At 40.6% G+C, this 12,648-nt stretch overlaps 1 protein-coding gene across 1 annotated transcript in view; it reads left to right on the plus strand.

The window, feature by feature from the left end:
• Positions 1-12,648, plus strand: part of GPR162 (G protein-coupled receptor 162) — a 210,212-nt gene that overhangs the window by 167,004 nt on the left and 30,560 nt on the right. The gene's annotated exons all lie outside the window — the stretch shown is intronic.

A 12,648-nucleotide genomic window follows, 5' to 3' on the forward strand; every position in this document is an offset into this window, starting at 1 on the left:
AAATTTGCAGGTGACACAGATCCCAACATAACCAGATGCCAAGATATTAGCACAGGGACCCCTGCTCCCCATCCGTGCAAGTGTATTTGTATGCAAAGACTTTTGTTTATTGATGTAATTATATATGGTTGTCAAGCTTCAGTACCTGGATCCCTCTACTGTTTTACATAACTACCATGACCAATATAGCAGACAGGGGCCTCTCCCATAATGGCCCATACTGGGTAATAACTGTCAGTATATGGCCGGGTTATAACACAATATATTTAATAAGTATCCTATTATATAAACCCTCAATCAATATGCATATATTAGAAACCATAAAATTAATATAAATTCCTGAATTCTTTTTTATTAGTTAATATCTATAAACACATTGAAATATATTTGTAGGAACCAGAGTATGAGTCAATACTATACACGTTTAAAACTATTAAAATATGCTATGCAAAGTTCATAAAAGTTGCCTTATTCACAATAGCCTCCCAAATCAGAGTTGCATTTAAAATATCCCAATGAGACTAAAATATAAGCTACTAACATTCAACAGTACAATGAGCTATATAGCTACCATTGATTCTAATACAATTCTAATTAGGACACTAAAAGTACATATACTCTTAATGTAAACAATTACTTTAAATGTCCATTTATTTAAACTGAAATAAATTCTCAGTTACTTATAATTAAAACCAATTCTAAGATATATATATATATTTTGCAAAGATAAACAACTTAAAATTTAGGATTAGTTTAAAATACACAGGCTATGAATGTAAGCTAAAATATAAATATGCTCTTTAAATCTTTCAGTTGTAATTTAACTGCAGTGACTATGCACATATTTTTGTTTTAGACATTTATCTGTAATTAACAACCTTTTAATACTTTACCAAAATGACCAAAATCGATAATGCAATTTTCAGAAAACTTCTTGTTTCATCTCAGAAGACAATTAAATATATTTTGCAATCAATGAGAAGAGGTAGCTAGCCTTGCTGTAATACTTGTATTTCAAACGCCCAGTAACCAGTTACAAGTTCAGCAGCATGTCCTTTTCCTATTTTTGCATTGACTTATATATGTTTTCAATCATCATAAGAAATAATTGTTAGAATGCTCATTTTAAATCCCAAAACATTCTATGCTTCCAAATATATATATATATATATATATATATATATATATATATATATATATATATATATATATATATGTGTGTGTGTGTGTGTGTGTGAAAACATCTTGAAATTTTAGCTCTCAGGTCTCCATGTTTAATATGTGTCTGAATATACTGTACATATATATATATATATATATATATATATATTCATACAAAATACAGCAGATAAAACATTGTTCTACAAGAAACAAAATTATACCAGTTATATTTTCAGTGAATTTCAAAGTTACAATCATATATTTTCTGTGTAGCTAGTAATACAGACGTGTATTTGATGTTCAGGGGCAATTAACAAGCCTATGTTAATTACCATTTCCTTGGGATTTTGACCAGCTTTTCACTGCTGATTACAGACTCAGTGTCCCTCTCACCACAGGTAGCAATATCCTGATCTAGGCACCATGTGTATCTTTGTTTGAAAAAGATCTAATCTCTTCAAGTGGTGAAGTGGAAAAAATGTTTTGGAGTTTGTATTTCCAGCTAGGGAGCAAATACTTTCTTTTGAAGTTTTTGGAACATCCTGTCTGCATTTGAGTCTTGAGATGTGTATTCAAATCATGTGGGTTTTGAGTAAATTCCTGACATCAGAATTGCAACCCTATTTTAATAATATCTGATACAAATATGGCTTCATACATAAACAAATTCTTTTGTCTTATTATATATTTATATATATGTATGTCATTCACCTGTACCCTGACTTAACAGACACCAGCAGGGATTTGATTAAGGATCTTTTCAATCAGTCAATAGGCTGTTGTGGGTAATCCGGAGTGTATTCAATTGAGGTTGTCTTTACTTTGAGTTGGTGATATTTGTGATTATTGGACTGAGCTACTGGATATATACAGTGTATATATATATATATATATATACACATACTGTGTGTGTGTATATACAGTTGCAAGAAAAAGTATGTGAACCCTTTAAAGTGATATGGATTTCTGCACAAATTGGTCATAAAATGTGATCTGATCATCATCTAAGTCACAACAATAGACAATCACAGTCTGCTTAAACTAATAACACACAAAGAATGAAATGTTGCCATGTTTTTATTGAACACACCATGTAAACATTCACAGTGCAGGTGGAAAAAGTATGTGAACCCTTGGATTTAATAACTGGTTGAACCTCCTTTGGCAGCAATAACTTCAACCAAACGTTTCCTGTAGTTGCAGATCAGACGTGCACAACAGTCAGGAGTAATTCTTGACCATTCCTCTTTACAGAACTGTTTCAGTTCAGCAATATTCTTGGGATGTCTGGTGTGAATCGCTTTCTTGAGGTCATGCCACAGGATCTCAATCGGGTTGAGGTCAGGACTCTGACTGGGCCACTTCAGAAGGCGTATTTTCTTCTGTTTAAGCCATTCTGTTGTTGATTTACTTCTATGCTTTGGGTCATTGTCCTGTTGCAACACCCATCTTCTGTTGAGCTTCAGCTGGTAGACAGATGACCTTAAGTTCTCCTGCAAAATGTCTTGATAAACTTGGGAATTCATTTTTCCTTTGATGATAGCAATCCGTCCAGGCCCTGACGCAGTAAAGCAGCCCCAAACCATGATGCCCCCACCACCATACTTCACAGTTGGGATAAGGTTTTGATGTTGGTGTGCTGTGCCTCTTTTTCGCCACACATAGTGTGGTGTGTTTCTTCCAAACAACTCAACTTTGGTTTCATCTGTCCACAGAATATTTTGCCAGTACTGCTGTGGAACATCCAGGTGCTCTTTTGCAAACTGTAAACGTTCAGCAATGTTTTGTTTGGACAGCAGTGGCTTCCTCTGTGGTATCCTCCCATGAAATCCATTCTTGTTTAGTGTTTTACGTATTGTAGATTCGCTAACAGGGATGTTAGCATTTGCCAGTGACTTTTGTAAGTCTTTAGCTGACACTCTAGGATTCTTCTTCACCTCATTGAGCAGTCTGCACTGTGCTCTTGCAGTCATCTTTACAGGACGGCCACTTCTAGGGAGAGTAGCAGCAGTGCTGAACTTTCTCCATTTATAGACAATTTGTCTTACCGTGGACTGATGAACAGCAAGGCTTTTGGAGATTCTTTTATAACCCTTTCCAGCTTTATGCAAGTCAACAATTCTCAATCGTAGGTCTTCTGAGAGCTCTTTTGTGCGAGGCATCATTCACATCAGGCAATGCTTCTTGTGAAAAGCAAACCCAGAACTGGTGTGTGTTTTTTATAGGACAGGGCAGCTGTAACCAACACCTCCAATCTCATCTCATTGATTGGACTCCAGTTGGCTGACATCTCACTCCAATTAGCTCTTGGAGATGTCATTAGTCTAGGGGTTCACATACTTTTTCCACCTGCACTGTGAATGTTTACATGGTGTGTTCAATAAAAACATGGCAACATTTCATTCTTTGTGTGTTATTAGTTTAAGCAGACTGTGATTGTCTATTGTTGTGACTTAGATGATGATCAGATCCCATTTTATGACCAATTTGTGCAGAAATCCATATCATTCCAAAGGGTTCACATACTTTTTCTTGCAACTGTATATATATATGTGTGTGTGGGGGGGGGGGGGGGGCAATGCTATTAAGTGAGTGCTATAATTGATGCCTCTTTTCTATCCTTTTGAATTTATCTGTTAGATGCTGACACTAGTCTAATAATTGTTAGTTAATTATGTAATATAGCTCAGTGGTGTCTGGGGTGTCTCTGTTAGTTAGATATCAGTCTGACAGCCATGAAGTGCAGATTATTATACTGATTAGAGTAGGAGGCTAATAGTGAGGGTTTCTTTATCTTTGTCTAGCTATGTGTTGTCATATACTGATGTACCTCTAAACACAAAGAGATGGCTTTGGCTCTTTAGGGGCAATCTGCAGTGTAACTCACTGGAGCTCACAATTAGTATTGGAGCACACTGTGAGCATTGCACAGTTAGTCTGAGGCTATCAGTGTCAGGTGCTTACCTTAGGGAGCACTGTTCCAGGTCTCAGCATTCCATGTGAGGAAACCCCAAGGTTTTTTCTCCTCTCAGGTCACTCTGGGCTGAGTTATTGTGAGCTATCCTTGTTCCTCAAGCAGTAACATACTTCCCTTGTAATTCTGTATGCTTACCTTGTTCCTGAAGCAGAGTTACTCACCAAGTTCCTTCATATGCTCACCTTGTTCCAGAATATGAAATATACTTGCCTTGTACCTGAGTATGCTTGCCTTGTCCTGCTGTGCCTGCTGAAACTACCAGGTATCCCGTGACATCCTCACCAACAGTTCCTGGTGGGTAATCTGTTTCAGCCCCAACCCCACCCTAGGTTCCCTGAAATTGAACAACCAATTGTTCTGTTTACTGTTCATTTAGTAAACCTATTTCAAAAGACTTCAGCTGTTCAGTGTATCTATTCCTGCACTTAAAGGGACACTGAACCCAAATTATTTCTTTCGTGATTCAGATAGAGCATGCAATTTTAAGCAACTTTCTAATTTACTCCTATTATCAATTTTTCTTCGTTCTCTTGCTATCTTTATTTGAAGAAGGCATCTAAACTTTTTTTTTGGTTCAGTACTCTGGACAGCACTTTTTATTGGTGGATGAATTTACCCACCAATCAGCAAGAACAACCCAGGTTGTTCACCAAAAATGGGCCGGCATCTAAACTTACATTCTTGCATTTCAAATAAAGATGCCAAGAGAATGAATAAAATTTGATAATAGGAGTAAATTAGAAAGTTGCTTAAAATTTCATGCTCTATCTTAATCACGAAATAATTTTTTTGGGTTCAGTGTCCCTTTAAGTTGCACTCACCCTAACCCCCTCACAGAATTACTCAGTCAAAAACATGGAACTTGCAAGAATAGTTGAAGCCTTAACACAGCAACTAAATGCAGTAACCCAATCAGTATGTGCCTTACAAAAAAATCAGAATAGAATGGAAAAGCAATTCCAAAGTCCCTCACAAGGACCTACTCCCCCTGCTACATCTACCAGTTTACCTGTACCATAGACAGCTGTGAATATCACACCAGAACCTTGAGTTGTTTTGCCTGTTAAATTTAATGGGAACTGGCCCAAATTTCTGAGTTTTATCACTTCCTGTCAGATTCTGTTCTCTTTGCAACCCAGAACATACAACTCAGACTTCATAGGAGTTTGCACTGTTATCTCTTTTCTCTCTGGTGAACCACAGTTATGGGCTTACCATCTCCTTGGCACTCACAGTCCTATTCTCGAGTATTGGGATTCTTGCAAAGCCTAGTACCACAATACGAAGATCCCTACAAGACCTCCACTGCTCAAGCCAAGATACCCTTAGACAGGGTAGGCAAGATGTGGAAGAATATATAATAGAATTACATTATCTTGCCACATTAATCTCCTGGAATGAAGCTGCCCTCCTTGACCAATTCAGGTTGGGCCTTTATAACACTCTGAAGGATGAGCTGGCACGAGTAGGGGTTCCTAAGATGTTAGAAAGTCTGATTTTTCTTGTCAACCCAAATTGACCACTGCCTCAGGGAAAGACGCATGAAAAGGGTTGCTGCTCATAGCCCTCTTTGCCGGCGACATGTCCCAACTCTGCCTCCACCTTCACTTGTCAGCTCCACAGAAGAACCCATGCAAATAGGAGGTGTCCTCTCTCTGAAGCCGGAAAGCAAAGAAGGAGGTCTTTAATTCTCTGCTTGTACTGAGGGAAACATGGGCAATATGCACTGCCAAGCCCAAGACTCCTAGCGGTAAACTGCCTCTTCCCCTCCCCTCTGTTGATTGAATGCCTAGATGTTCAAAACCTCACTCTCCATACCTATCCCATTGCAGTGGGATGAGAACCCTGTCAGTTTAAATGCTATGATTGATTTTCAAACCAGCAGATGTTTCCTGGACACCCAATTAGCTCAGAGATTACAGATACCACATCTCTATAAGAAAAAGACAATTCATATTCAGCTCATAGATGGTTCATTGTTAAAGAGACTATTTCCTTGTTGGTCATAATTGGGTCTGGGCATCAAGAGTCTGTGACCTTTGATTTAGTTACCTCACCAGTGTTTCCTTTGGTACTCTGCCTCCCCTAGTTACGGAGGCATAATCCACTTATGGACTGGGGCACCGGTACTATGCACTTTAAGTCCCAGTTTTGTCTTTGCCACTGTCCCACATTAATGGCACTCTCCAACCAGAGACGAGACTCCAGTCAAACCTTTTGTACAAATACCTGAGATGTACTGAGATTTTTAAGATGTCTTCCAAACGAAAGGAGCTGATTCTCTTTGTCCTCATAGGGAATTTGATTATTCTATTGATCTCCTGTCTATGGCACTAATTCTCTTTGTCCGTATGTATCCATTATCAGAGCTTGAAGTAAAAGTATTAAAAGAATATATTGATGAGAAAGGAAAATTTGCAAAAAGGGTTTATTAAACCTTCCAAATCTCCTGCCTGGGCTGCCATTTTCTTTGTCAGCAGAAAAAAGATGGAGGACTCTGCATAGATTACATGGCCTTAATGTCATCCCTGTAAAAAATAAATATCCACTACCACTTATTCCAGAACTGATGGATCAATTTAGATCGGCAGTCATCTTTAGCAAAATAGATTTAAGAGGTGCCTACAATCTCGTGAAAGTCTGCAAAGGAGATGAGTGGAAAACTACCTTACGTTCTTGCTATGGGCACTTTGAGTATACAGTAATGCCCAATGGCTTGTGCAATGCCCCTGCTACCTTTTAAAGATTTATGAATTACATCTTTTGGACATTCTGGGCATCTATGTAGTAGCCTACTTAGACAACATCCTTGTCTACCCTTCTGTGGAACAACATTTTGATCATGTAAGAACTGTGTTATCTCGCCTACGTGCCAATCATTTATATAAAAAATTAGAGAACTGTATCAACTCAGTATAATTCTTGTGCTTTATCCTTGCACCTGGAGAGATCCAAATTGATTCAAAGAAAGTAGAAGCTATAATAAATTGGCCCACACCTGAAAAGCCATCCAACATTTTGTGGGCTTCACAAACTTTTACAGAAAGTTCATAAAAGACTTCTCTCGTATTATTCAAACCATTATAGCCCTCACCAAAAAGACAACCAAATTTCAATGGTCTGAAAAAGCACAACAAGCATTTGATAACCTAAAGCATCTTTGTACCTCTTCACTCATTCTAATTCTACCAGAACAAAGAAAACCTTTCTATGTAGAAGTCGATGCATCTGACATTGGAGCTGTATTATCTCAGAGAGCAGGAGATAAGGTTTAGCTTCACCTTGTAGCCTTTTTGTCTCATATTCTCTCCCAGGCAAAAATAAACTATGATGTGGGGGATAGAGAATTACTCTAGAGAAAAGATTAAGAGCCTACTACTATCCTCCAAACAGGACATTTTTTAGCAAACAAGTCGTACTTATGGGACATTATACATCAAAATACTTTAAGCTCAAAGGATGCTTCCAATATCACTGAGCATATTCAGCAGTCAGAGTTCCAGACCCAAGGCAACACAATCATATATAGTACCATAGCTGAATGTGTGCTTATCCTGTCATTATCATCTCTCTGAGATAGCACAGCTTCACCAAGGACCAGTCTATATAGTGCCATAGCTGAATGTGTGCTCAGCCTGTCATTATCATCTCTCTGGGATAGCACAGCTTCACCAAGGACCAGTCTATATAGTGCCATAGCTGAATGTGTTCTTAACCTGTCATTATCATCTCTCTGGTATATCACAGCTTCACCAAGGACCATTATATATAGTGCCATAGCTGAATGTGTGCTTAGCCTGTGATTATCATCTCTCTGGGATAGCACACATTCACAAGGACCAGTCTATATAGTGCCATAGTTGAATGTGTGCTTAGCCTGTTATTATCATCTCTCTGGTATAGCACAGCTTCACCAAGGACCAGTCTATATAGAGCCATAGCTGAATGTGGGCTCAGCCTGTCATTATCATCTCTCTGGGATAGCACAGCTTCACCAAGGACCAGTATATATAGTGCCATAGCTGAATGTGTGCTTAGCCTGTCATTATTATCTCTCTGGGATAGCACAGCTTCACCAAGGAACAGTCTAAATAGTGCCATAGCTGAATGTGTGCTTAGCCTGTCATTATCATCTCTCTGGGATAGCACAGCTTCCACAGGGACCAGTATATATAGTGCCATAGCTGAATGTGTGCTCAGCCTGTCATTATCTCTCTGGGATAGCACAACTTCACCAAGGACCAGTCTATCTAGTGCCATAGCCTAATGTGTGCTTAGCCTGTCATTATCCTCTCTCTGGGATAGCACAGCTTCACCAAGGACCAGTCTATATAATGCCATAGCTGAATGTGTGCTCAGCCTGTCATTATCATCTCTCTGGGATAGGACTGCTTCACCAAGGACCAGTCTATATAGTGCCATAGCTGAATGTGTGCTCAGCCCGTCATTATCATCTCTCTGGGATAGGACTGCTTCACCAAGGACCAGTCTATATAGTGCCATAGCTGAATGTGTGCTCAGCCCGTCATTATCATCTCTCTGGGATAGCACAGCTTCACCAAGGACCAGTCTATATAGTGTCATAGCTGAATGTGTGCTTAGACTGTCATTATCATCTCCCTGGGATAGCACAGCTTCACCAAGGACCAGTCTATATAGTGCCATAGCTGAATGTGTGCTCAGCCGGTCATTATCATCTCTGGGATAGCACAACTTCACCAAGGACCAGTCTATATAGTGCAATAGCTGAATGTGTGCTCAGCCTGTCATTATCATCTCTCTGGGATAGCACAGCTCCACCAAGGACCAGTATATATAGTGCCATAGCTGAATGTGTGCTCAGCCTGTCATTATCATCTCTCTGGGATAGCACAGCTTCACCAAGGACCAGTCTATATAGTGCCATAGCTGAATGTGTGCTCAGCCTGTCATTATCATCTCTCTGGGATAGCACAGCTTCACCAAGGACCAGTCTATATAGTGCCATAGCTGAATGTGGGCTTAGCCTGTCATTATCATCTCTCTGGTATAGCACAGCTTCACCAAGGACCAGTCTATATAGTGCCATAGCTGAATGTGTGCTTAGCCTGTCCTTATCATCTCTCTGAGATAGAACAGCTTCACCAAGGACCAGTCTATATAGTGCCATAGCTGAATGTGTGCTCAGCCTCTCATTATCATCTCCCTGGGATAGCATAGCTTCACCAAAGACCAGTATATATAGTGCCATAGCTGAATGCGTGTTAGCCTGTCATTATCATCTCTCTGAGATAGCACAGCTTCACCAAGGACCAGTCTATATAGTGCCATAGCTGAATGCGTGTTAGCCTGTCATTATCATCTCTCTGAGATAGCACAGCTTCACCAAGGACCAGTCTATATAGTGCCATAGCTGAATGTGTGTTCAGCCTGTCATTATCATCTCTCTGGGATAGCACAGCTTCAGCAAGGATTAGTCTATATAGTGCCATAGCTGAATGTGTGCTTAGCCTCTCATTATCATCTCCCTGGGATAGCATAGCTTCACCAAAGACCAGTATATATAGTGCCATAGCTGAATGCGTGTTAGCCTGTCATTATCATCTCTCTGGGATAGCACAGCTTCAGCAAGGATTAGTCTATATAGTGCCATAGCTGAATGTGTGCTTAGCCTGCCATTATCATCTCTCTGGGGTAGCACAGCTTCACCAAGGATCAGTCTATATAGTGCCATATCTGAATGTGTGCTCAGCCTATCATTATCATCTCTCTGGGATAGCACAGCTTCACCAAGGACCAGTTTATATAGTGCTATAGCTGAATGTGTGCTTAGCCTGTCATTATCATCTCTCTGGGATAGCACAGCTTCACCAAGGACCAGTATATATAGTGCCATAGCTGAATGTGTGCTCAGCCTGTCATTATTATCTCTCTGGTATAGGACTGCTTCAACAAGGACCAGTCTATATAGTACCATAGCTGAATGTGTGCTTATCCTGTCATTATCATCTCTCTGAGATAGCACAGCTTCACCAAGGACCAGTCTATATAGTGCCATAGCTGAATGTGTGCTCAGCCTGTCATTATCATCTCTCTGGGATAGCACAGCTTCACCAAGGACCAGTCTATATAGTGCCATAGCTGAATGTGTTCTTAACCTGTCATTATCATCTCTCTGGTATATCACAGCTTCACCAAGGACCATTATATATAGTGCCATAGCTGAATGTGTGCTTAGCCTGTGATTATCATCTCTCTGGGATAGCACACATTCACAAGGACCAGTCTATATAGTGCCATAGTTGAATGTGTGCTTAGCCTGTCATTATCATCTCTCTGGTATAGCACAGCTTCACCAAGGACCAGTCTATATAGAGCCATAGCTGAATGTGTGCTCAGCCTGTCATTATCATCTCTCTGGGATAGCACAGCTTCACCAAGGACCAGTATATATAGTGCCATAGCTGAATGTGTGCTTAGCCTGTCATTATTATCTCTCTGGGATAGCACAGCTTCACCAAGGAACAGTCTAAATAGTGCCATAGCTGAATGTGTGCTTAGCCTGTCATTATCATCTCTCTGGGATAGCACAGCTTCCACAGGGACCAGTATATATAGTGCCATAGCTGAATGTGTGCTCAGCCTGTCATTATCTCTCTGGGATAGCACAACTTCACCAAGGACCAGTCTATATAGTGCCATAGCCTAATGTGTGCTTAGCCTGTCATTATCCTCTCTCTGGGATAGCACAGCTTCACCAAGGACCAGTCTATATAATGCCATAGCTGAATGTGTGCTCAGCCTGTCATTATCATCTCTCTGGGATAGGACTGCTTCACCAAGGACCAGTCTATATAGTGCCATAGCTGAATGTGTGCTCAGCCCGTCATTATCATCTCTCTGGGATAGGACTGCTTCACCAAGGACCAGTCTATATAGTGCCATAGCTGAATGTGTGCTCAGCCCGTCATTATCATCTCTCTGGGATAGCACAGCTTCACCAAGGACCAGTCTATATAGTGTCATAGCTGAATGTGTGCTTAGCCTGTCATTATCATCTCTCTGGGATAGCACAGCTTCACCAAGGACCAGTCTATATAGTGCCATAGCTGAATGTGTGCTCAGCCGGTCATTATCATCTCTGGGATAGCACAACTTCACCAAGGACCAGTCTATATAGTGCAATAGCTGAATGTGTGCTCAGCCTGTCATTATCATCTCTCTGGGATAGCACAGCTCCACCAAGGACCAGTTTATATAGTGCCATAGCTGAATGTGTGCTCAGCCTGTCATTATCATCTCTCTGGGATAGCACAGCTTCACCAAGGACCAGTCTATATAGTGCCATAGCTGAATGTGGGCTTAGCCTGTCATTATCATCTCTCTGGTATAGCACAGCTTCACCAAGGACCAGTCTATATAGTGCCATAGCTGAATGTGTGCTTAGCCTGTCCTTATCATCGCTCTGAGATAGAAAAGCTTCACCAAGGACCAGTCTATATAGTGCCATAGCTGAATGTGTGCTCAGCCTCTCATTATCATCTCCCTGGGATAGCATAGCTTCACCAAAGACCAGTATATATAGTGCCATAGCTGAATGCGTGTTAGCCTGTCATTATCATCTCTCTGAGATAGCACAGCTTCACCAAGGACCAGTCTATATAGTGCCATAGCTGAATGTGTGTTGAGCCTGTGATTATCATCTATCTAGGATAGCACAGCTTCACCAAGGATTAGTCTATATAGTTCCATAGCTGAATGTGTGATTAGCCTGTCATTATCATCTCTCTGGGATAGCACAGCTTCACCAAGGACCAGTCTATATAGTGTCATAGCTGAATGTGTGCTCAGCCTGTCATTATCATCTCTCTGGGATAGCACAGCTTCACCAGGGACTAGTATATATAGTGCCATAGCTGAATGTGTGCTCAGCCTGTCATTATCATCTCTCTTGGATAGCACAGCTTCAGCAAGGATTAGTCTATATAGTGCCATAGCTGAATGTGTGCTTAGCCTGCCATTATCATCTCTCTGGGGTAGCACAGCTTCCCCAGGGACTAGTATATATAGTGCCATAGCTGAATGTGTGCTCAGCATGTCATTATCTCTCTGGGATAGCACAACTTCACCAAGGACCAGTCTATATAGTGCCATAGCTGAATGTGTGCTCAGCCGGTCATTATCATCTCTCTGGGATAGCACAGCTTCACCAAGGACCAGTCTATATAGAGCCATAGCTGAATGTGTGCTCAGCCGGTCATTATCATCTCTCTGGGATAGCACAGCTTCACCAAGGACCAGTCTATATAGTGCCATAGCCGAATATGTGCTTAGCCTGTCATTATTCTCTCTCTGGGATAGCACAGCTTCACCAAGGATCAGTCTATATAGTGCCATATCTGAATGTGTGCTCAGCCTATCATTATCATCTCTCTGGGATAGCACAGCTTCACCAAGGACCAGTATATATAGTGCCATAGCTGAATGCGTGTTAGCCTGTCATTATCATCTCTCTGGTATAGGACTGCTTC

Source organism: Bombina bombina, chromosome 9 (assembly GCF_027579735.1).
Source record: "Bombina bombina isolate aBomBom1 chromosome 9, aBomBom1.pri, whole genome shotgun sequence".
Taxonomy (NCBI): domain Eukaryota; kingdom Metazoa; phylum Chordata; class Amphibia; order Anura; family Bombinatoridae; genus Bombina; species Bombina bombina.